Source organism: Bos taurus, chromosome 1 (assembly GCF_002263795.3).
Source record: "Bos taurus isolate L1 Dominette 01449 registration number 42190680 breed Hereford chromosome 1, ARS-UCD2.0, whole genome shotgun sequence".
In the NCBI taxonomy this organism is placed as follows: Eukaryota; Metazoa; Chordata; class Mammalia; order Artiodactyla; family Bovidae; genus Bos; species Bos taurus.
In genome coordinates, this window is record NC_037328.1 from 52,173,470 (window position 1) to 52,197,116 (window position 23,647).

At 36.6% G+C, this 23,647-nt stretch overlaps 1 protein-coding gene and 1 non-coding gene across 16 annotated transcripts in view; one reads left to right on the top strand and one right to left on the bottom strand.

Annotated features, from left to right (window-relative positions):
* BBX (BBX high mobility group box domain containing) overlaps positions 1-23,647 on the top strand; it is a 298,089-nt gene that overhangs the window by 40,347 nt on the left and 234,095 nt on the right. The window lies entirely within an intron of this gene.
* Positions 1,020-1,093, bottom strand: TRNAC-ACA (transfer RNA cysteine (anticodon ACA)). The gene has a single exon. It is a non-coding gene; the product is annotated as a tRNA-Cys (tRNA).

The window sequence follows — 23,647 nt, forward strand, 5'->3', positions numbered from 1 at the left end:
AACTAAAATGCATGAATAGAGGTATAGAGTTAGACTTCATTGTAGAGGCAGTTATTGAGAGTCTGATAATAAAATCGCCAGTGATGATCACATTGGTAAGAGAGGGCCAAAGTCAGTTAGGATTAAAGTTCTTGGTCTCTTAGCTTCTTGTTCAGTTTTTTAAATCCATTGACTTACATGGCCTCCAAGTGAATAATGAAGTTACATTTTGCATATTAAATTGAGAGAAAGTTAAACGTTTTGCTACTTTCTAACTTAGACTGCTGCTGCTGCTAAGTTGCTTTGTGTCCAACTCTGCGACCCCATAGACGGCAGCCCACTAGGCTCCCCCGTCCCTGGGATTCTCCAGGCAAGAACACTGGAGTGGGTTGCCATTTCCTTCTCCAGTGCATGAAAGTGAAAAGTGAAAGTGAAGTCACTCAGTCGTGTCCGACTCTTAGCGACCCTATGGACTGCAGTCCACCAAGCTCCTCCATCCATGGGATTTTCCAGGCAAGAGTACTGGAGTGGGGTGCCATTGCCTTCTCCACTAACTTAGACTAGGGAATATAAAAGGGAAAATGGAGGAAAAAACCCCTCTCAGGTTGGCAAAAGCAAACATACAACTTTTCAGCTCTTCCTAAGTAGTATTTTCACCTTGTATCATCTGTCTTCTTTTTTTTTCCAAAATAGGCATTTAAATAGTTTAGCTTAAAAATCTTTTTTTCTTATTTCTGCTATGACTTAGATATGGAAATAAATGGCAAAAATGTCAGCCAAGATACTATTAATAAATAAAGTCACCTAGGAAGTAAGATTAAGATTTTATTCTTATAAACCATGAGACACAGATTTAGTTGCATTTCCATTGTTTAATTTAGAAATGTGTGTGGTCAGTCACTTCAGAGGATGAAGTGAAGTCACTCAGTCCTGTCCGACTCTTTTCGACCCCATGGCCTGTAGCCTACCAGGCTCCTCCGTCCATGGGATTTTCCAGGCAAGAATACTGGAGTGGGTTGCCATTTCCTTCTCCAGGAGATCTTCCTGACCCAGGAATTGAACCTGGGTCTCCTGCATTGTAGGCAGACGCTTTACCATCTGAGCCACCAGAGAATACAATTACTTCAGAGAGATGTTGTAAAAAGTCTGATTAGTGGGGCTGTAGAATGGCGTTATATGCTGTAGCTTGTTTGGACTCCTTATTCTGAGTCCAACTGTTTGTGATGTCAGAAAGCATTTCAACTTAAGGTCACTGCTTACTGTTATTTAAAGGATGATTTCATAAGGCCAAAGTTCCTGGAAGTTCTTGACCTAGGAGGGAAGAAGAATTTATACCAGAACAAGCCAATTGGACATTCTGTTTTTCCAAAGGTAAAACTGGGCAGTGAGGTATCCCCCATCTCCAGCCACTGGATGCTAGTAGTGCCATTCTCCTAAAGTGAAGTCGCTCAGTCGTGTCCGACTCTTAGCGGCCCCATGGACTGCAGCCTACCACGCTCCTCCATCCATGGGATTTTCCAGGCAAGAGTACTGGAGTGGGGTGACATTGCCTTCTCCAGAGGATATTCCTGACTCAGGGATCGAACCCAGTTGTCCCACATTGTAGGCAGACGCTTTACCATCTGAGCCACCAGAGAATACAATTACTTCAGAGAGATGTTGTAAAAATTCTGAGCCACCAGGGAAGTCCTGGTCACGACCATAATTGTCTCCTTCGGTCAGTCACCTCTGGCTGAGAAACACTGTACTGATAACCTAAGCAGATCAAGCAAGAACATGAAAGTCTGCACATCCATTTAAGAGACCAGTTTCTTGAACACTCTGCTTGGAACAGATCCTAATTATATAGAATCCATTCCAAATCAGTGTACACTTTGATACAACTACTTAGGGAAACAGTTTGTCAATGTCTAGCAAAATTTGAGAAACAGCAGTTATGTATCTAGTTACATCCTAGAGAAAGTCTCAGACATCTGCACTGGGATGTGTACAAGGATGTTCATGGCAGAGTTGTTTTGTAATGGTGACAATTGGAAGTAACATCGTTGGATCAATCTCAGAAACAAAGTTGATAGACAAAAAACAAAACATAGAATAATTTTTGCTTTATATCTTATGTGTTTATTTTACAAAACACCCAAAACAATACTATATACATTGTTTAGCTCAGATTCGTGACAGTGTTCACTTCTGATGAGGAAGGGATGAAGAGTAACGGGACCAAGGAGAGAAAAATGGAGAATGTCAATTTTATTTTTTTTTAAAACGGTCAAGTATATACTACACAATGTTTTCAGTCGGTAGATTCATGCATATTTATTATCATTCTTTGCATTTTTCTTTTTTTTTTTCAAATGAAACCTTTATAAAAGAAATGTTTTATACTTGACCCTGTAAATTTATATTTTTGTTCATTATGAGATATATTGAATTGTACCTTTTCCTGAAATACCTTTTAGCTGTAGATTTAATTTTCAGTGTTATATTTGAAGAAAGTGATTGTGCTTTGTGCTATTTCCTAGTCACATTTTCATGCACTAAGCCATGGTTTCATGATTCACTCTTGCACAAACATGTGTAGATCTCGATTCTCACACGTTGAAATAAACGCAGCTGTGTTTATTTCAATAAGATTACATTCAAATAAACACACATGTGATCCCTCATGAGTGTGAACCCATAAAACACTTGTTGATTTGGTTCTGAAATTTTGTGTTCAAATAAACACACTTGTTTTAAGGGAAGTTTCGCTTTACTAAAATGTTCATGCTTCGAACATGTGTTTTTAGTAGGCAGATGTGGACATGAGTGTCTAAAAAGAATAATAGTTCTTTGGAGTTTATCATTGCTTTAGACAAATGCAGGGCTTATTTAATAGGCTACTTTTTAATATGCTGGTAGTTGTCCTAGGTAAGTAATTAATTAAAAATAATCTTTGAATATCACATTTTGAGTAATCTATTCATTTTATTTTTAATTATTTATTTTTGGTCATGCTGCATGGCTCTCACGATCCTAGTTCCCAGATCAGGGATTGAACCAGGCCCTCAGCAGTAAACTCTGAGTCCTCATCACTGGACCACCAGGGAACTTCTGTTATTCATGTATTCTTGACAGGTTAACTGAATGTAATAGAATTTTAAGTAAAGTATATCTCATGTTAAAAATATTTGTGAGTATATGTTTTAAAATGTAAATGATAAATTAAAAAGGGAAAGAGCTGTTTATATTTTGGAAACTGCTTATTGACTAGTTAAGGCCGTTTGTGACTGTAGGGGCCCATCCCTGACTTCTTCTCAAGACCCAGGGAACTTGCTCACGACCTTTGTGAAGCACAGTGTATCTTTTAGCTCCTTCTCAGGATCAGACAGTCAGACACGACTGAGTGACTTCACTTTCACTTTTCACTTTCATGCATTGGAGAAGGAAATTGCAACCCACTCCAGTGTTCTTGTCTGGAGAATCCCAGGGACGGGGGAGCCTAGTGGGCTGCCGTCTATGGGGTCGCACAGAGTCGGACACGACTGAAGCGACTTAGCAGCAGCAGCAGGATCAGACACAAGGTGCTCTCCTCCATTTGGTGCCACAATGGATAACTATCTCAAAGCCTGCAATTCTTTCATTAAACCCTCATTTTCTGGTCAGTCATTGCTGGATTTGGTCTTTTAGGTATTTCTATCCAGGTATTTCAGAAGGGTAAATAATCGTTATGTGCATAAATTCCTTAAATATAAACTATTATAGAGAAAATGAAATTTTATAAAGTTTCAAAGGTTAATGTTTCTATTTCAGAGGTAATGTATGAGTACATTTTTTCTTTTCGTTTTCTTTTTCCTACTGTTTACTAACTTCTGAAGTTATTTTTAATTTAAAATGAGAGGTGTTTTATTAGTAGTTACTTGCTGGCATACATGTTTAGAGCCTTGTCTCTTTCTTTCCAGAAAGGAAGCTTCATGAGAACAGATGTCTTTATTTTGTTTGCTCCATATACCTCATGCTTGAAACAGGATTTATTAAACACTCAATAAATGTTTGTGAGTGAATGACTGCTGAATGAATAAAAGATAAGAACAGATTTCCTTTGGACTTTCATTCCTAGTTTTAATATTTTGTCATCTACCCCACCAAGTTCCCAAGCTAGGTACTTTATCAATTTGGTGTATTTTCTTTCAACTTTGCTTATAATGTAATTTCCCAGGGGACACTGAGTTTTTATCTATGTATTAACTTTGTCCATCTTTTCCCTCTTGTCTTTTCTTTCCTTCTTTAAGAGGGTCTTTCCTACCCCAGTGTCATTGATATACTCCCTTGTATATTCTCTTATCCTTGTATCTGTTTGATTCTATTGTTTAAGCCTTTGAAAAAAATCTGTCTGCAATTTATTGTTAATGTTGTGAGGTAGTGATGGATCTTTTTACTCCTCTTCTCCCAGCCCAAACACACACACACACATATCTACACAGAGGTAATCTGTGGAATACTGTGTGCTTTAATTCATTTGAAATGCTTTAATCGTGTACAAATATTTTAGAACTTAAATTTTGTGTTCTATTTCTATGGCTTTTTATATATATATATATATATATATTATATAGCTTTATAATACCTCTCTTACTAGTTTATTAGTTTGTCAGTTTATTCTCTTGGATATTTTGACTAATGAATGATAGTTGTGTCACTTTGTCCAGTGTTTTTTTTTTGCCCATTTTTCTTTCTTTCGTTTTTGCTTTTGGTTAATACATGGGCTAGTACCTCTGATAATGCTGATTACACATGGTGATAGTGTACATCCTTTTTAAAAAAAAAAAAAAATTATTATTTGGCTGTGCCGGGTCTTAGTTGCAGCCTGTGGGATCTAGCTTCCTGACCTGGGATTGAACTGGGCCCCTTGCATTGAGAGCTTGGAGTCTTAGCCACTGGACCACCAGGAAAGTCCCTGTACATCCTTTTTTGATATATATTTACATATTTTAATGCATCTAATATTGACTACTATGAATACTATTTTCTGTGTCCTTCTTCCTTGATCTCTGATTCTGCTGGCTTCTCTTCTTAGCTTTTTTTTTAAATCAGATTAAGGAAATTCTCTCCTATTTTTGGCTGAGAAATTATATCATGAGTGTATGGTAAAGTAACTTGTTGACCTGCTCATCTCATTTTCTTCTTTTACTCTCTTAATGTAATGAATTGCATTAATATATTTTCTGAGGCCAGTCATCCTTACATTTCTGGGCTAACCTCTATTTGATGTTATTTTTTCATACCCTGTTTTATTCTATTTTTAAATTTTACTAAAGAATTTTACATCTACTTTGAAGTATGATGGAACACTAGTTTTTCTTTTCTTTGCTTTTCTTACCTGGTTCTTGAATGGGGTTAAGTTAGCCTCAGCTCCTATAAAACCACCTTGGGCTAGTGCCTTTCTTGAGGATGCAGACCTTTAGCCAATTGCTTTAATTTTTTTACTTTGGTTACTGTGTTGGTTTTTCTGCTTGTTCTTTGGTAAATTTTGATAGTTTATATTTTGTAATAAAGCCATCTTTTCATATAAAATTTTCTGTTATTTGCGTATAATGTTTAATTTTTTCTGTTATTTTTTATAATGTTTAATGTTTTTCATGTGTGTTTATTAACTTTTGTTCAAATTAAAATTTTTTTGTTCTGTTTTCTAGTGCTTGTTTTGAAATAATTCATTTATTTTCAAATTTAATGGTTCTGTAAAATATTGTTTGTTGCCCTGTTTTCAATGATTACCATTTTGATGGCATCTCACAGGTTATCTTACATAGGGTGGTCATTGTCCATTTGAAATATGAAAAAAATGCATTTTAATTTGCTGTTTAACTAATACACTACTTTTAGAAACAGAGTTTAAAATTCTTGATTAAATTTTTTTGGCTGTCATTTTATTACCAATTTCTTTTTCTGCATATTCTTTTTTTAGTCTTCTTAAAATTGATCTGTAGTTAATTTACAATGTTGTGTTAGTTTCAGGTGTATAAGAAAGTGATTCAATTATATACACACACAAATACTCTTTTTTAGATTTTTTTCCATTATAGGTTATTACAAGATACTGAGTATAGTTACCTGTGCTATAGAGTAGGTCCTTGTTTATTTTGTATATGCTGCTGCTCAGTCGCTTCAGTCGTGTCCAACTCTGTGCGACCCCATAGACAGCACCCCACTAGGCTCCTCTGTCCCTGGGATTCTCCAGGCAAGAATACTGGAGTGGGTTGTCATTTCCTTCTCCAATGCATGAAAGTGAAAAGTGAAAGTCAAGTCACTCAGTTGTACTCTTAGCGACCGCACGGTCTGCAGCCTACCAGGCTCCTCCGTCCATGGGATTTTCCAAGCAAGAGTACTGGAGTGGGTTGCCATTGCCTTCTCCTATTTTTGTATATAGTAGTGTATGTATGTTTATCTTAAACTCCTGATTTATCTATTTATTTTATTGATTGATTTCACATCTTAACTGTATTTAGGTTAGTGAATGTGGCCTGCAGGATAACACTGTTTAAGAATTGTTAATTTACCTTTTGATGTCCACTACATGATCAGTCTCTATTTCACATCTTCAGAAAGAATGTGGTTTCTTTTTATGTGGAGTCCATAATGTTACCCATAAAATACCTGTTTAAGTTAATATTATATCTGTTAGGTTAATTTGAATGTATCGTTCCTATCCTTGATAGCATTATTTATTTTTCTTTTACTTTATCAGTTATTTTCTGAGAGGAGTATTTTAAAGACTCTCAGTGTGATTGTGATTTGCTAATTTCTGCTATTTAAACATTTTTTCTTTTTATATTTCAAACACTATGTTGTTAAATGTATAAGAACTAGTGACTATTATTCTCTTGGAAGGTTATTCTTTGTAGCAATGTAGATATTTTCTTTTCCCCTTTTAATGATTTTTCTTTAATTTCTTTTGTCTGGTGTCACTGTTTCTATACGTGCTTTCTCTTTTCCTTTGCCTGCTATGTGGTTTCATATCCCTGGCTTTTAACACTTCATGTGTCATTGTGTCTTAGGTGTGTCTGTTATGGATGTGTACATAGTTTTTTATTTTCTAATTTAGTCTGAACATATCTCTGATGGTGTGTTTATATTTATTGTAACTTGTAACTGGTAATTTCTTTATATTACCCTCTCTTTGTTTCTGTTTTCTAGACTCATTGGAATGATCACATTTGTTTTATTCTTTATTTGCTCTGCTGGTTTGAATAGCATACATTTCTTTCCTACGTTGTGATCATTTTTGTTTATTTCCTTTCAGTTTTATTTATATATATTTGGTATGTAGCTCTGTGTAAGTTTAAGGTGTACAGCATTAATGATTTGATTTATATGTACTGTGAAATGTTTACTACAGTAAGTTTGCATGCTAAGTCACTTTAGTCATGTCCAACTCTTCGTGACCCCATGAACTGTAGCCTGCCAAGATCCTCTCTCCATGGGATTTCCCAGGCAAGAATACTAGAGTGGGTTGCCATTTCCTCTCTAGGGCATCTTTCTGACCCAGGGGTTAAACCCACATCTCTTATGTATACCTGCATTGGCAGGTGGGTTCTTTAACACTAGCACTACCTGTAAGTTTAGTTAACTGCATGTCAGTCATCTCACGTAGGTTCCCCCCACATCACCCCTCCCCTTGCCCAAAGGGAAAAAAAACGTTATTTCCTTGTGATGAGAACTTTAGGATTTACTCGCTTAGCATCTTTCAAATATACCATATAGCAGTGTTAACTAGACATCATGCTGTACTTTATATCCCCAGTACTTATAACTGGAAGTCTATCTTTTGATTCTCTTCATTCAGTTCCCCCACTTTCGAGGTAAATGTTTTAACACGTGTATTTAAGCATGTTTTTCTTAGAGTGTCTGAAATTAAAGGTATCTGTTTAATACCTTTTCTCTGAACAAAAGAAGAATTTAAGCTTGCTCTTATTTCCCCCCAATTCTCTGTTTTCAGCCTTTTAGGTTGATAAAGACAAGTTTCCTCCTAAATTATTATTAAAAGAGGAAGGTTGGTGTCTCTTCTGTGGATAAGTCTTTTCTCTTTTTTCTGTTAATTTTAGAGATTTTTGCTTTATCCTTGTTAGTAAGAATTTCTCTTTCATGTGTTTCATAAGTTTTTGTTTTTAATTTATCCAGATTGGCACTCAGTGAGTGACTCTATTCAATGTGAAACTATGCGTTTGGACTCAATGTTCATAATCTTCAATTATGTAAAATTCTCTAATACTCTGTTTTCAGATATTGCCTCTCCTTCACTCTTTAGTCTCTCCTCTTGGAATTGCTAATAGGTAGTGAAAATCAGGTCTGTCCTCTGTCTGAAAACTTTTTCTTTTTTTAACCTTTTATTTCTTTATCCTTTTGCATTCTGAAGAAATCTTTGGCCCAGGTTTGAGCTTACTAACTCATTTTTCAGTGGTATTCTTCTAGTGATGTCCTGCTTTTCATATTCAGCCTTCTATTTCGCTAAATACATTTTTCATTTCCAAGTTTTCCAGAGTTTCACTTCCAGGATTCAAAGTTTTTTTTGTATACATCCAGATGATTTTGAAGTACCAGTAAAGTATATGTCTGATACCAGCATATGGCTTCCAGCAAATACACAGACCTGTTTTCAGATCTTGTTTTTCTACCAGTTAACTATGTCATGGCTGGTTACTTGATGCCTCTATTTAAGCTTCGATTTTCTGGCAAAATTGTGATTAAAGTATCACTGTGTTATCTTGATGTGGAGATGAAACATAATTGTAATTTGTAATTTATAAATTTATACAAATTTATAATTGTATTTATAACTTGTGTAGACGCTACATGCCAGGAACTATACTAGGTTATTTTACTCCCAACTGTTATTTTCAACAAACCTAAGAAAATATCCTAAATATGATAGTTTCATATATCTTATTCCCCTGAAAGCAGCTGATGATGTTGTTCTACTTGTTGAAATTCATTGCCCTAAGCAAATCTTTGATGTCTGGTTCTGCTAGCTTCTCAAACTTAACCAAGTAAACAGTATTTTTAAGAAAGGAATGTTTGGCCTACCTTTGATTGTTTTTTTGTTCAGAGTAATTTCTTTTTCATCTCCCATTCAGTGTTTCATCCAACCCTGTTCAGTGTTTCGTCCCTGTGTGTGTGCGCGCATGCATCATTTAATCCCATTGCTAGGATTTGTTAGTTGAGCTACCTACCACTGGTGCAGTTTCTTTCTTGTTTGCCATTGACTCTGCCGGGCGTTTGCTCTTTCTGAAAGGATAAGGTATTTATTTTGTGAAGAAATCATTTAGCAACATAATATGAAAGGGTAAATAAAGGTTATGGGAAATTACATCATGCTAGACTGAGAGACTGAAAGCACACTGCCCTCTGTAAGGTATTTAGAATGGTACAGTTATTGCTGAACCAGAACCGCTGTATGCAGGTGATGGCCTCTGAAACTTACTGTTGCCTGAACTTTATGAAATTGCAATATTCAGCTGGTCCTTTCTTCTCAGCCATTCCTACTGAAAGGATTTTTGACACTTGTTTATTTTTTTTAAATAAGAGCAAATAAATTAAAACTCACTTAATACATTGTCTTGAGACAATTGGTACCCATCAACGGGCTAGTTTACTGAGATTGTTACTCTTCAGAAAAGCCAAACATGCCTGAAATGGATTGGAGATTTTCATATGTTGACAAGTAAACTCTCAATGTCTTAACATCCTTTCTTTGTAATCTTCTGATCATTAATATGTTTACAAATACTTTTTTAAAAGAAAGTTAAAATTACCATCAATATGTATAATCATTTCAGTGTTTTAATGACTGAGCTCTGAATGAATAAATGAACAAATGTGTAAACAGAGCGATTTTTCAAAGTAACATTTAAATGATCAACCATTGAGATAAACGATTATATTTACTGAAGTATGACTAGGAAAGCTAAATTTGGGGGGAAATATAATGATTTATATTAAGAGGCCCATTGTATAGAATATAAAACAACAAAAATTTCTTAAGTGAGGTTATTAAATGAGTCACACTGTTAATTCTGAATTAGAAAGAAGTCAGTGCCTTTAATTTACTCTCAACATACCAATTCATATGGTTTTTTTTGGTTTATTTTAAAATTTTGAGGAAATATGCAACTCATATGTATGCTCCGTCGCTCTGTAGTGTTTGACTCTTTGTAACCCTATGGACAGGTTGTAGCCCTCCAAGCTCTATCCATGGGATTTCCTAGGGAAGAATACTTGAGTGGGTTGCCATTTCCTCCTCCAGGGAATCTTTCCAAGCCAGGGATTGAACCCACATTTCCTGCATTGTAGGCAGATTCTTTACCCCTGAGCCACTGGGAAAGCCTATACAACTCCTATTCTAATTTTTAATATTATCCCAATTTAGTTATTGAAAGATTGATCAAATAAAAACAATTAAAAGATTCTATTCAATTTTATACCCTTATTATAGGAATAAGGTCATATTCACAATAACTAGCTACATTTACAGCTTTTTTCAGTGTTTCACAATTTTGTTTCTTTAATAGTGTTCAGTTCAGTTCAGTTCAGTCGCTCAGTCATGTCTGACTCCTTGCAACCCCATGAACCACAGCATGCCAGGCCTCCCTGTCCATCACCAACTCCCGAAGTCCACCCAAACCCATGTCCATTGAGTCGATGATGCCATCCAGCCATCTCATCCTCTGTCGTCCCCTTTTCCTCCTGCCCTCAATCTTTCTCAGCATCAGGGTCTTTTCAGATGAGTCAGCTCTTTGCATCAGGTGGCCCAAAGTATTGGAGTTTCAGCTTCAACATCAGTCCTTCCAATGAACACCTAGGACTGATGTTCTTTAGGATGGACTGGTTGGATCTCCTTGCAGTCCAAGGGACTCTCAAGAGTCTTCTCCAACACCACAGTTCAAAAGCATCAATTCTTTAGCGCTCAGCCTTCTTCACAGTCCAACTCTCACATCCATACATGACCACTGGAAAAACCATAACCTTGACTAGACGGACCTTTGTTGGCAAAGTAATGTCTCTGCTTTTTAATATGCTGTCTAGGTTGGTCATAACTTTCCTTCCAAGGAGTAAGTGTCTTTTAATTTCATTGCCACAGTCACCATCTGCAGTGAATTTGGAGCCCAGAAAAATAAAGACAGCCACTGTTTCTACTGTTTCCCATCTATCTGCCATGAAGTGATGGGACTGGATGCCATGATCTTAGTTTTCTGAATATTGAGCTTTAAGCCAACGTTTTCACTCTCCTTTTTCACTTTCATCAAGAGGCTCTTTAGTTCTTCTTCACTTTCTGCCATAAGGGTGGTGTCATCTGCATATCTGAGGTTATTGATATTTCTCCCGGCAATCTTGATTCCAGTTTGTGCTTCCTCCAGCCCAGCGTTTCTCATGATGTGCTCTGCATGTAAGTTAAATAAGCAGGGTGATAATATACAGCCTTGACATACTTAATAGTGTACATAGATCAAATCTAAACAACAACAGAAAAGACTCAGATATGTTATTTCTTATAGAGATTAAGAAGCATTCTTCTTGAAGATTTATTAGATCATGTGATATCTTTGTATAAACTCAAAATTTCTTGAGCTACAAATAATAAATATATTCATGAAATATTATATAGGCTTTAAAAATGAAGTTATAGATTTAACATAGTTACAGTGTTATTAACTTTTCAGTAGATTAAAGAGGAAATACACAGTTTTGGTTTTCTGGGACAGTCCTAATTTAAAATCTTTCATTTTCTTCATAAATACACTAGCAGTTTTTCAGCTTATCTATCCCCACTTTTGGTTTGGAAAATACATGTGGGTAATAAAAAGAACTTAATAGGTATCATTGATTGAACACTCATTATGATAAGGCAGTATGGTTTCAAGGATATGTCACTTAATCTTGCCAAAAACTGGTGGTAGGAATTACAAACATCTCTGTTTTATAAATGAGAAAATTGAGATCTGGAGAGTTAAGTAACTTATCCATGATCACATAGTCCTAATAGAGGACTCCAGATTCAAACCCACCATTCTTTTACTCCCAAGATAACATTATATTAAATTGTAATTGAGTATAGGTTATTTCACTCTTCTTTGTAATATAGCATCTTTAGATTGATCTTTTAAGAAATGTCATTTCAAATACATATGTATCTTTAATAATCATCTGTTAAAACTTAGGCTGCTCTTTGGAAATTTTGAAGAATAAAGGATCACACCATAAATATTTTGGTTATTCTAACACTTAGCACAATATCATACATGATAATAAGCCCGCAGTAATTATTTGTTGAAATAAAGAAAATTCCTCATTGGGAGCTTAATGAGTAAAAATGGGTAAAAAGATGGTTGACAGTGTTTAAAAATTCAGTTATCAAGTCAACATTATTAATGTGATTCAGAGATGAAAACTGAGTGCTTAAGAATATCTCTGCAGAACATTGTAAAGCAACTATACCCTAATTAAAAAAAAAAAAAAAGAATATCTCTTGGCCCCTTGTTCTGTTGTCCTTCTGTATTTCAAAAATACAGTTATTTTTCAGAAAGAATGACTCAAGGCTGTAGAGGGCAGTGTAAACCAACTCAAGTGGACTTCTGGTTAGAGAGGTGCTGTAATAGTTGCTGTGGTTCATATATCCAAATAGGTTTTAACATCCCAAGTATCTGACCACTATTAGAATTATCTCAGACGTAAAAATAGAGAAGGATAAATGAAAAGTGTATTATAACCAAAGATTTACATAAATCCACAGAGATGCTGGCAGTTAGACATACAGTTTCTATCCTTGTAAACTCCAGTGGAAAAACCAGGACCATTAGCTGTATAATCTAGGCCTAAAAACATTTTTGTCTCAGTGAATTTGATAAAAGTTTCTTGTAAAGAATTTTCTCTCCTCTTATAGTTGTCTAAATAAACAACGAATAAAAAATATTAACACCCTCAGTTGCCCTCCCTCTTCCTCCCCCCACCACTTTATAAAGACATAGACTATTTAGTTGTGTACCAAATTATGCACTATACTAAATTTTAAAAATATTTAATATCAATTCAGATTTATTTGGCATTCTCTCATTCTGTTGCCAGTATTCCTGAACAGTTTGGTTTTCCAGGGTTTCCTTGATTTTATCACTCTCCTGGTGAATAAGATGTTTGGGATTATATTTTGTAATGAGTGACACAGGGTTTCATTTAGGAAAAGAAACACCCCAAACCTATTGACTCACAAGTATTTCAGTTTTTGGCAAAGTTGCTGCCAGTGTTGCCTACAATTGACCATCTGATGGATATAGATATCTGTGTTCTGAACAAATACCATACCGGTTTATGTTAGTTATAATGCTCATTTTTATAGAAATTCTGTATCATTTGCCCATTTTTCTTAACTTTCTGGTTTTGTCTTTAGGTAAATACAATTTCCATGGATGAAAATTTCATAAGTAACAATCATATCTTTAATAACTGCAGACACAGTACTTGGTCATTGTACTGATCTCACTGGGTAATTCTGTCTAATTTAAGTAATTTTAATAGGCATGTAGTCCTTGAGTAACATAGTATCTCCAAAGTTAATATAAATGAAAAAGCAAGTTTTCTAAATGTAGAATAATGAAGCTTGTACACCAGAAATTAGAGAAGTTCTGACTTCAAATTTGTCTATTGTACGTTTGACCGTTTAAAATGTGATGAAAGCTATAGATGTATAGTTTAGAAAAACTAACTTTATATTTTTAGATCTCATTCATATTTTCATTTGATTTTCAGAACAGCCTATAGTAGACTCAGGGTTGCCATTGTTATCTTTGTAGATGTGGGGAAACTGAGCCTCAGACAATTTGAGGGATGTGCTGAAGTTGAGGTAGCTGGCAAATCATAATGCTTCAGTTGGAATCCAGTCCTGCCTGTGGTGTTTGCTTAGAATTAAACGGCTATTTTATGGTTTTGTTGGCTTATACTTATGTGATTTCTTCAGTACATTTAAGAATCAAGTAGTAGTATTAGTCTGTTAGTCACTCAGCTGTGTCTGACTCTTTGTGACCCCATGAACTGGAGCCCACCAGGCTCCTCTGTCCATGGGATTCTCCAGGCAGGAATACTGGAGTGGGTTGCCATTTCCTCCTCCAGGGGATCTTCCTGACCCAGGGATCGAACCCAGGTCTCCTGCATTGCAGGCAGATTCTTTACCATCTGAGCTTCAGGGAAGCCCCAAAGTTATGAATCAAACACTAGCCATATTTTGTTGAACTGACTTTTAAAAAAAAAATCAAAGGGTATGTTATCTGGAAATTCTCAATAGCAGTTTATAATTTCAACTTTATTGGCCTCATTAATTCACTAACTTAAGAGGCAGTTTCTAGTTTTCGGTTTTGCTTTAGTTACAGGTCAACATTCTGAGGTTTGATGTACCTACTTACCTATTTATGCATCTAGTTCTTTTTACCCTCTGAATTTTGTTTTATTATTAGGGTATTACCTTATGACTTATTTATTCTCTTAAAGCTCTTTATGGGCTTCCCTTGTGGCTCAGCTGGTAAAGAATTTGCCCACAATGCGGGAGATCTGGGTTCGATCCCTGGGTTGGGAAGATCCCCTGGCGAAGGGAAAGGCTACCCACTCCAGTATTCTGGCCTGGAGAATTCCATGGATTCTATAGTCCTTGGGATCCCAAAGAGTTGGACAAGACTGAGGGACTTTCACTTTTCAAGGCTCTTTATGAACATTAAATCATAAGAAGATATTGATTATTTTACTTGAGCTCTGAAAGGCACGTAAAATTTGTTGACATAAATCCCATTAATTAAAATACTAAAAAGGATCTCTCTCACACCTGTAGGGAGGAAGTAAAGCATTGTGTGGTACTGTTGGTGTGTGTGAAGCACAACGTGATTTCACCTAGCAAAAAAGTAAATGAACGTTTTAAGTTTTTAAAACTTATCAAAACAATATTTTCCAACAAAAACTAGTAGAACAGAGGAAGGGTTGGTAGATAAAGACGTCCTACTTCTGTCTTCCTAGGAGAGGAATTTGAGGCTTACTTTAAGAGTGTATGACTCTAGACAAGTTACTTAAACTCTGTAAATCTCAGTTTCCTCATCTTTAAAGTGGGATAATAATAGTACATGTCGCATTGACTTTTGAGAGAAATAGTGAGGTAAAACGTATTTTCTTGGCATATGGTATTCTCTAAGTAATTGATAGTAATAGCAGTAGCACTTATTGGCTGCAATAATCTTCAGTGAAAATCAGTTCATGGTGAAAGTTCAGTGGTAGCAAAAGGAGTGGAAAGGAAAGATCAAATGAGTGAAGAATAGATAAGGAAACTCCCTGAGGGCTTAGCCTCTGGTATGATGTGGGTGTTGAAGTTTAGGGGGTGCCAGGGTGACTGAACGGTCAAGCATAGGGGCTGTTAAAAGAGATGGTGTTGTCCCTTACCCCAGGAACATAGGATTTCAAAGGAACATCATTAAGACAAAGTGGTAGGTAAAAAAAAGCTCAGGGTAACTTTTGTTTTTATTGAACAAGACTTTTAAATAAATTTGTATTTAATATTCACCATTTTAAAATGCTACTAAATGAAGTGACTTTTGTTATTCTCCTGTCTGAGTAATTCAAGTGTTCAGTACTTATTTGTTGGGCTAGTGAATGGCAAGATTTCTGTCATTGCCTCAGTTTGAAAGACTCGGCTCTTCTTTAAGATAAACAGTATCTAGAAGCATGGCCAGGTACGTTCACTGCACTGTGAGAGGAGGGGGAGAGGAGTCAGGAAGCATGTAGGTGGGAAGGTTTCCTGTTTCCAGGCAACAGCGAGGAGCTCCAGAGGGAAAGCAACTTGAATATAAATTCATTCAGGAGAGGACATTTTACCACACTGCTTTCTAGCCGGTGGGAACTCAGACTTGATTCTGGAAGAGACGGTGGGGTTTAAACTTCATTTGTCAACGGGTAAACTTACTGGAAACCGATTTCTCTTCAGGTTTTGTGTGTACCAAAAATATCACGTACAGGTTAGAATTTTAGAGTATTTTGAAAACAATGGCCAGCCCCTGCGTGTTCGCCTCCTTTCTCCTTCTCCAGGAGCACAGGGACGTTGGGCGGCTTCATCGCCCCGTCCGTGGGCTGTTGAGAGCAGAGAGGCTCTTGGCCTTAGAGCGGCGCTTTCCCCGCCTGCCTCCATCTGCAGGAAGGAGGGAGAAGCACAGCACCCTCGCTCGCGGGGAGGTGCTTCCTCCTCGGGGCTCCTCCAGAGCGGACGGCGAGAGCCCCTCCTGCGCCTCGGGCTTCGGGCCTCGGGCCTCAGGGAGTGCTGGCTGGTCGCGGCTCCTGGCGTCGTCCCGGCCCCTGAAATGCAGGAGAGGGGAGTGGCTTTGCAAGAGTGGAAGACGCGCCTGCAGGAGGAAGCTACCTGATGGGGTGGGTTAATCTCTAGGCTTTTGAGATACTAAAAAGGGGGGTTTAAATACTGCCCTCCCCCCCCCCCCCCCCCCCACCGCCAAAGCTCTCCAGTCTGATGCGGTAACTCTCTGGGCCCTGAAGGACCTTCTTCTAGAGTGTGTGGGTGCGCGTCGGTGTAGGAACCCGTGAGAAACCCGGGGAGGGTTACACACGCGGAAAGAGTTGCCTGTGCAGAATGCATTCTTTTCTCACTTTCACATTGGGTTCCCTCTAGAGCTCTGAGGCGGGCCACTTTCCTTTTAAAATCTGCTTTTCGTTGTTTCGTTAGACTACTGAATGTTTAAGAGTTATATTCAAAACTCTCAGGCAGACGATAGGTGTGATGAAGGGGGCAAGCACCCTGCAGATCTTGCGCTGGCAATTGCCCTCCGCTCCGGCAAGAGGAAGAGAGAGTAGATGCGGTTGGTCGGGGGGCCTGGAAGAGCCCGGCATTTTACCCCTCAGTCTAATCCGGAGTCTCCCCGAGTACCTCCAGGGACTGTTAGGTGCCTTAGTACACCCTAGTTTAATTTCGGGGCCATAGACAGAGCTGCCCAGATGCTTAAGCAAACATGCAGGATCCAAGCTTTATATTGGCTCCCCTCTCACCATGTGTCCGAGGATGAATCACCCCTTGAAGGGGCTAATCTGTCTCCTTATTGTCCTGTCTAGAAGGGTCACATTATTTAAGTGTAACTCCTGAGAGCCTGGCAGGTCTTTTCAAACAAATGTTGATGGATGCCTTGCAGTCCCTCCCACCCCAACAGATTTCTTTACGCTTCTTTTTACATAGACACTTAACCTATGTTGAGGGTGCCTCTTTTATGACCAGAGAGAAGAAATTAAAGGAGTTTGGTCCTCGTGGTTTATAGTTTGTTCTTGCTCAGCTTGTGCAGCGTCTTTTAGTCAGAAGTCAAGCTGTATTCCCTTTTTTCTGTACTTGTGTTCTCAGTATCCTGTGGGGACATTCAGAAAGGGCTTACAGTAAATGATCATTTTACTATCATTTTCTATAGAATTTTTTTTTAAGTCTCGTTTTAAGAACATGATTTGACATGTTCTGGGGTATTTTTGTTAATTATGTAATTATATATTTATAACAATGGATTTTTCTTAACCCTAAGTAACTTTGGATTTGTATGGGAGAAGCTCATTGTAAATCAAAGCTGGAGATTTTAAAAAGCCAATAATCTTTATGTAAAGTTTGAGTTACATATGGCATCATATAGGTATTTAATTAGGTCTAGTTCATTTTAATCACTTGATATTAAAGAGTTTAATTTCAGATAGAGGGAATTATGAAAGATTAATAAAAATAGGTGCTACACATCATACTTTTTAAAAAATAGTTTGGCTTACCAGGCATTTATGTTAGCTGTTTATCTGATTTTTAAAGACATAGCTTCTGTTGTGCTAGCCTTTTAGACAGAAGATAAGTCTTAAATCCAAAAGTTTTTTTCCTGTTAATTTTTTCTTTATTATTCTCACTGTTTCCTCCAACATTATCATCCTTGCTATTTCTTTGAATGTTCAGTATTGTTATCTTGTATCATCATGTTCATAGGGTAATGTGTATTAACAATCTCTCTTATTTTACTGAAGCGTCAAAAGTAAGATTTCCATGTGGGATTCAATTAATAAAGGAACATTATCTTTTGACATCAGTCTCTCTAAATGTTAATTGAATAGTTAAGCATTTACCAAGAATATGACTGATATATAGATATCCTATCAGGAAAAAAATATTCTATGGTCTAAAAATATTAAAGTGGAGAAAGAAATGGCAACCCATTCCAGTATTCTTGCCTGGAATGGACAGAGGACTTTGACTGGCTATAGTCCATGGGGTCGAAAAAGAGTTGAACAGGACTTAGTAACTAAACAACAACAACAACAAAATACTAAACAGTATTTTTAATAAGAGATGCTAAATTTCATGATTTTAGTCTTCTGTAATTATGCCAATAAATGTTTGGAATATGGAAAACCTAAAGTCTACCTGATACCTCCTCTGTTCCTAACCTTTTAAATTGTTATTCATAAGTGAATTCTTGAATGAATTTTGCTTAAAGAACAATCTATATTTAACAAGGAGCAAATTTAAACGAAGCTAATTTTTTATAGAAGCTGCTAGTTTTGCCTTAAAATACCTTTAATCATATTTTCACTTATTGAACATTTAGAGAGTGATCACACTTATGTTCTGAAGTGTTGGATGGATAAAAGAGAAACTTGGACCTTTCCCCCACATTTAGGAAAGGAATAGTTGTTGCAGCATTTATGCTGAATCTTTTTTGAAGGTATAGGCCAGTCTCCGGATTCCTAAATTTGGGAATTCCCCTTCTGTAATCCTGTATTTGTGTCCTGCTCCTACCAAGTGTAAAGGGACCATATATTTTTCACTCTTCTATCTTGTATGGCCTATTAGTTCTTTGTACATACTAGACAGGTAATAATTGTGGAATTAAGCAGAGATTTTCAAAAAGTAGAGTTGAGGATGGAATGATAGGCCAAATTATAATTCAGTTCAGTTCAGTTCAGTTGCTCAGTCATGTCCAACTCTTTGCAACTCCATGATTCGCAGCATGCCAGGCCTCCCTGTCCATCACCAACTCCCGGAGTTCACTCAGACTCACGTCCATCGAGTCAGTGATGCCATCCAGCCATCTCATCCTCTGTCGTCCCCTTCTCTTCCTGCCCCCAATCCCTCCCAGCATCAGAGTCTTTTCCAATGAGTCAACTCTTCCCATGAGGTGGCCAAAGTACTGGAGTTTCTTGGTTTGCTAATTAGTCTTCTCTGTTGTGGTCATGGGCTGATGTTGTTCAGTTTTTATACATTGTATGCTTCCTCGGGAACTAATATCCTTGATTTGGCTGTTTCTTTTACTTTGCAAACAGGGATTTAAGATAAGAAAACTTGAATTTGAGTTTTACATAAAGAATACAATGGATCAGCCACAGAGCCAAAGTTACAAAATTTATGAATTCTAGTTCTTAATTGGGGCTTCCCTGATGCCTCAGACGATAAAGATTTTGTACTATGGCCTATTAACCAGTAGTCTGATATTTTTAGAAAAGAATGATGGTTTATAGTTGTCATCACTATCATTAAAATAATTTTAAACAGTTTAGTTTTTTTTAATTTGTATACAGTGTTACCACATCTATAGTCACATTTATAAAACATATTTATTTTATAATGTTAATTTTAGTATAATATATGCATATATATGAGCATTTTATCAGTTCAGTTCAGTCGCTCAGTCGTGTCTGACTTTTTGTGACCCCACGGACTTTAGCACGCCTATCCATCACCTATCCATCACCAACTTCCTAAGCTTACTCAAACTCATGTCCATCTAGTCAGTGATGCCATCCAACCATCTCATCCTCTGTCAACCCCTTCTCCTCCTGCCTTCAATCATTTCTAGCATCAGGGTCTTTTCCAATGAGTCAGTTCTTCATATCAGGTAATCAAAGTATTGAAGTTTCAGCTTCAGCATCAGTCATTCCAATGAATATTCAAGACTGATTTCCTTTAGGATTGACTGGTTGGATCACCTTGCAGTCCACTGGATTCTCAAGAGTCTTCTCTAACACCACAGTTCAAAAACATCAGTTCTTTGACCCTCTGCTTGCTTTATGGTCCAACTCTCACATCCATATATGACTACTGGAAAAACCATGGCTTTGACTAGATGGACCTTTGTTGGCAAAGTAATGTCTCTCCTTTTTAATGCTGTCTAGGTTGGTCATAACTTTTCTTCCAAGGAGCAAGCGTCTTTTAATTTCATGGCTGCAGTACCATATACAGTAATTTTGGAGCCCCCCAAAATAAAGTCTCTCACTGTTTCCATTGTTTCCCCATCTATTTCCCATGAAGTGATGGGACGGGATGCCATGATCTTAGTTTTCTGAATGGTGAGTTTTAAGCCAGCTTTTCAGTCTCCTCTTTCACTTTCATCAAGAGGCTCTTTAGTTCTTTGCTTTCTGCCATAAGGGTGGTGTCATCTATATATCTGAGGTTATCAATATTTCTCCCAGCAATCTTGATTCCAGCTTGTGCTTCATCCAGCCCAGCATTTTTCATGATGTACTCTGCATATAAGTTAAATAAGCAGGGTGACAATATACAGCCTTGACATACTCATTTTCCTATTTGGAACCAGTCTGTTGTTCCATGTCCGGTTCTAACTGTGGCTTCTTGACCTGCATACAGATTTCTCAGAGGGCAGGTCAGATGGTCTGGTATTCCCATCTCTTGAAGAATTTTCCACAGTTTGTGGTGATCCAACAAACAAAGTCAAAAGCTTTGGCATAGTCAATAAAGCAGAAGTAGTTGTTTTTCTGGCACTCTCTTGCTTTTTCTATGATCCAGCAGATGTTGGCAATTTGATATCTGGTTTCTCTGCTTTTCCTAAATCCAACTTGAACATCTGGAAGTTCACGGTTCATGTACTTGTTGAAGCCTGGCTTGGAGAATTTTGAGCATTACTTTGCTAGTGTATGCTGCTAAGTCGCTTCAGTCATGTCCGACTCTGTGCGACCCCAGAGACGGCAGCCCACCAGGCTCCCCTGTCCCTGGGATACTCCAGGCAAGAACACTGGAGTGGGTTGCCGTATGAGATGAGTGCAAATGTTGTGGTAGTTTGAGCATTCTTTGGCATTGTCTTTCTTAGGGATTGGAATGAAAACTGACCTTTTCCAGTCCTGTGGCCACTGCTGAGTTTTCCAGATTTGCTGGTGTATTGAGTGCAGCACTTTCACAGCATCATCTTTTAGGATTTGAAATATTTGAAATGAACATTCTATAAGTTAATGAAGGTGTATTCTGCTCTTTGCTTCATTAAAAGCACTGTATGTATGTACATTGCTGATCTTTAGAGGATAATCTGTGCTTTAATATTTTTTTTCTGTACCATTTTTTGTATCTCATTCCCTTTCTGACTCTTCTCAAGTCTGTTAGTAGCCTTGTTATATGGTTTGCTGGTAGATAATGAAGCATATTGCAACAATGATCAAAATAAAAATCAAGGTGTTGTGAAGTTTAAAGGCCTGCCTTAAATATATGTGACTTGTTGGTTAATAATAAAAACAAATCTTGCTATTCAGAGGGGTTTTAATTTTTTTTTTTAAGACTTTTAATCTTTTGTATTTTGAATAGTTAAAAGACTCTGAAGCAGACTTTCAGATTAACCATGATGTTGCTGTGGGGGCAAATGGATGTCATGAAGCAGTATAGAGGCTGAGGAAACCCAGAGAATGTCAAGTCCGTACCTCAGTTACAGGAAACAATAATGTGTGGAGTAAGCCACTCCTGCATTTAGCAGGTTCAGGCTATTGCTGATCTTAAGGAGAGTCAGTTTTGAGAATTTGAGAGGTCAATAGCCATATAGCAGTGGATTGAAAAACAAGTAGAAAGGGAGAAAAAGGTGATAGTTGCTGTTGACAAGTGTTTTGATAAGTGTTACTTGGAAAGGAGGAAGAGAGAGTAGTAATACCTAGAGATGGAATTGGAAACTGATTGGTTCTTTATGCTAAAAAGAGATACCTTTATTTCCAAGTAGGAAAAAATAGCTTCTTGAAAGACTGATAGTATATAAATGAAAGCAAGTACAATTTAAATATTATTTAATTTTTCATAATTATGATGTTTATAAGAAGCCTTTCTTTTTCAACTGGGTGGCTTTTAGCTAACTCACTACCACAAAAATACAATCCTATTTATTTTTCTATAGTTCTTTTAATTCCTTTGGATAATATTTTATCAAGGTTTATAATTTTTAGTGAAGCTAAATTGGCATGAGGCACTGGAAATAATAAGAGAAATAATTCCTGAATAGGAAACCTGTGTTTTATATATTTAAGCCTCTCTGGATAACTAAAAAGTAGATCTATTTTAATTGTTACTAAAACATAATAGGGAGATGCAAGAAAAAAGATATTTATGGTTATATTATGTTTTTGTCACTGAAGAGGTCAGTAACCCCTAAACTAAGAGGTTCCAGAATCTTCAGATTTCAGTCCACATTAACTCTTGTTGGTTAGGGTTACACTTTATTAATAATTTTTGGACATTGTTATTAATTAACAATAAAAATCAACTTTCAGATATATTTTCGGATGGTCTTTCATATAGCTTTAATTAAGTGTTCTCATTTTAAGAAACCACAATGCAAAATCAAAGTTAATATCAAATAAATAGAGGATAATTATTTGGCCAAGATAATTTATCCACGTGGTTATCTTAAATATCTAAGTAAACTTCTGTTTTAAAGAGTTTATTTATGTATATTAACTCTTTGTTCATCAGAGAACTATGGATGATGGGCAGAGAAATATAAAATTTTAATGTTTTAAAAATCACTAGCATTTGAATATTAATCAGAAATGAACTTCAATTAAAGTATTCAGTTTGTTGTGCTTATATATGCCCATACCATAAATAAACGTGAATTCATTTTTGAAGAGATACCCTTGTGTCTTTTTTAGATCACTTAAGTCAAGTAATGGACATATCATTAGAGGTTAGCTATTTCTTAATGGGGAAAAAAAATTTTTAATGTTTCATTTAGCTGATAAATACAAAAGAAATAATACATTTCGGGTCCCCTGATTAGATAACTTATTTATAACTGAGCTTTACTGTTGGATTTTTGTATTTTGTCACAATGTTTGACAAAAATGTTCACCTAGAGTGAATGTTGAACCATTAAGACCATGTTCTTTAAACAGGGGTCCACAGAGTTGTCTGTAGATTTATTTTTTTTTTGGTCAAGACTAAGTAAGTTTGAGAAACAGTATCCTTGATTGTGATCTGTGCTTATTGTGTCCAGTGATGTAATAAGCAAGTGATTCCACACTGTTGAGGGCTTTGCCGTTTTATCTTGCTTTATTCCACCACTTCAGAATATTTTGAAAACTTAACATTTTTAAAGAGAAAAGAGGGACTTTTGTGCTAAAATTCTGTGCCCCCATTGCAGGGGGCTTTGGCTTGATTTCCCATGTTGGGAAACTAAATTCCACATGCCACAACTGAGGAGTTTGCATGCCGCAGCTAAAAAAAGAGTTCTTGGGCCACAATTAAGAGCCAGGGCAGCAAAATAAGTAAGTATTTTTTTTAAGAAGAGGAATGAAATTAGCTTTGGTAAGCTTTTGAGGATTTAATCCCATATTAAAGTGATAGACAGAACTTCTTGCAGTTCTAGATAATCTAAGCTAGAAATTT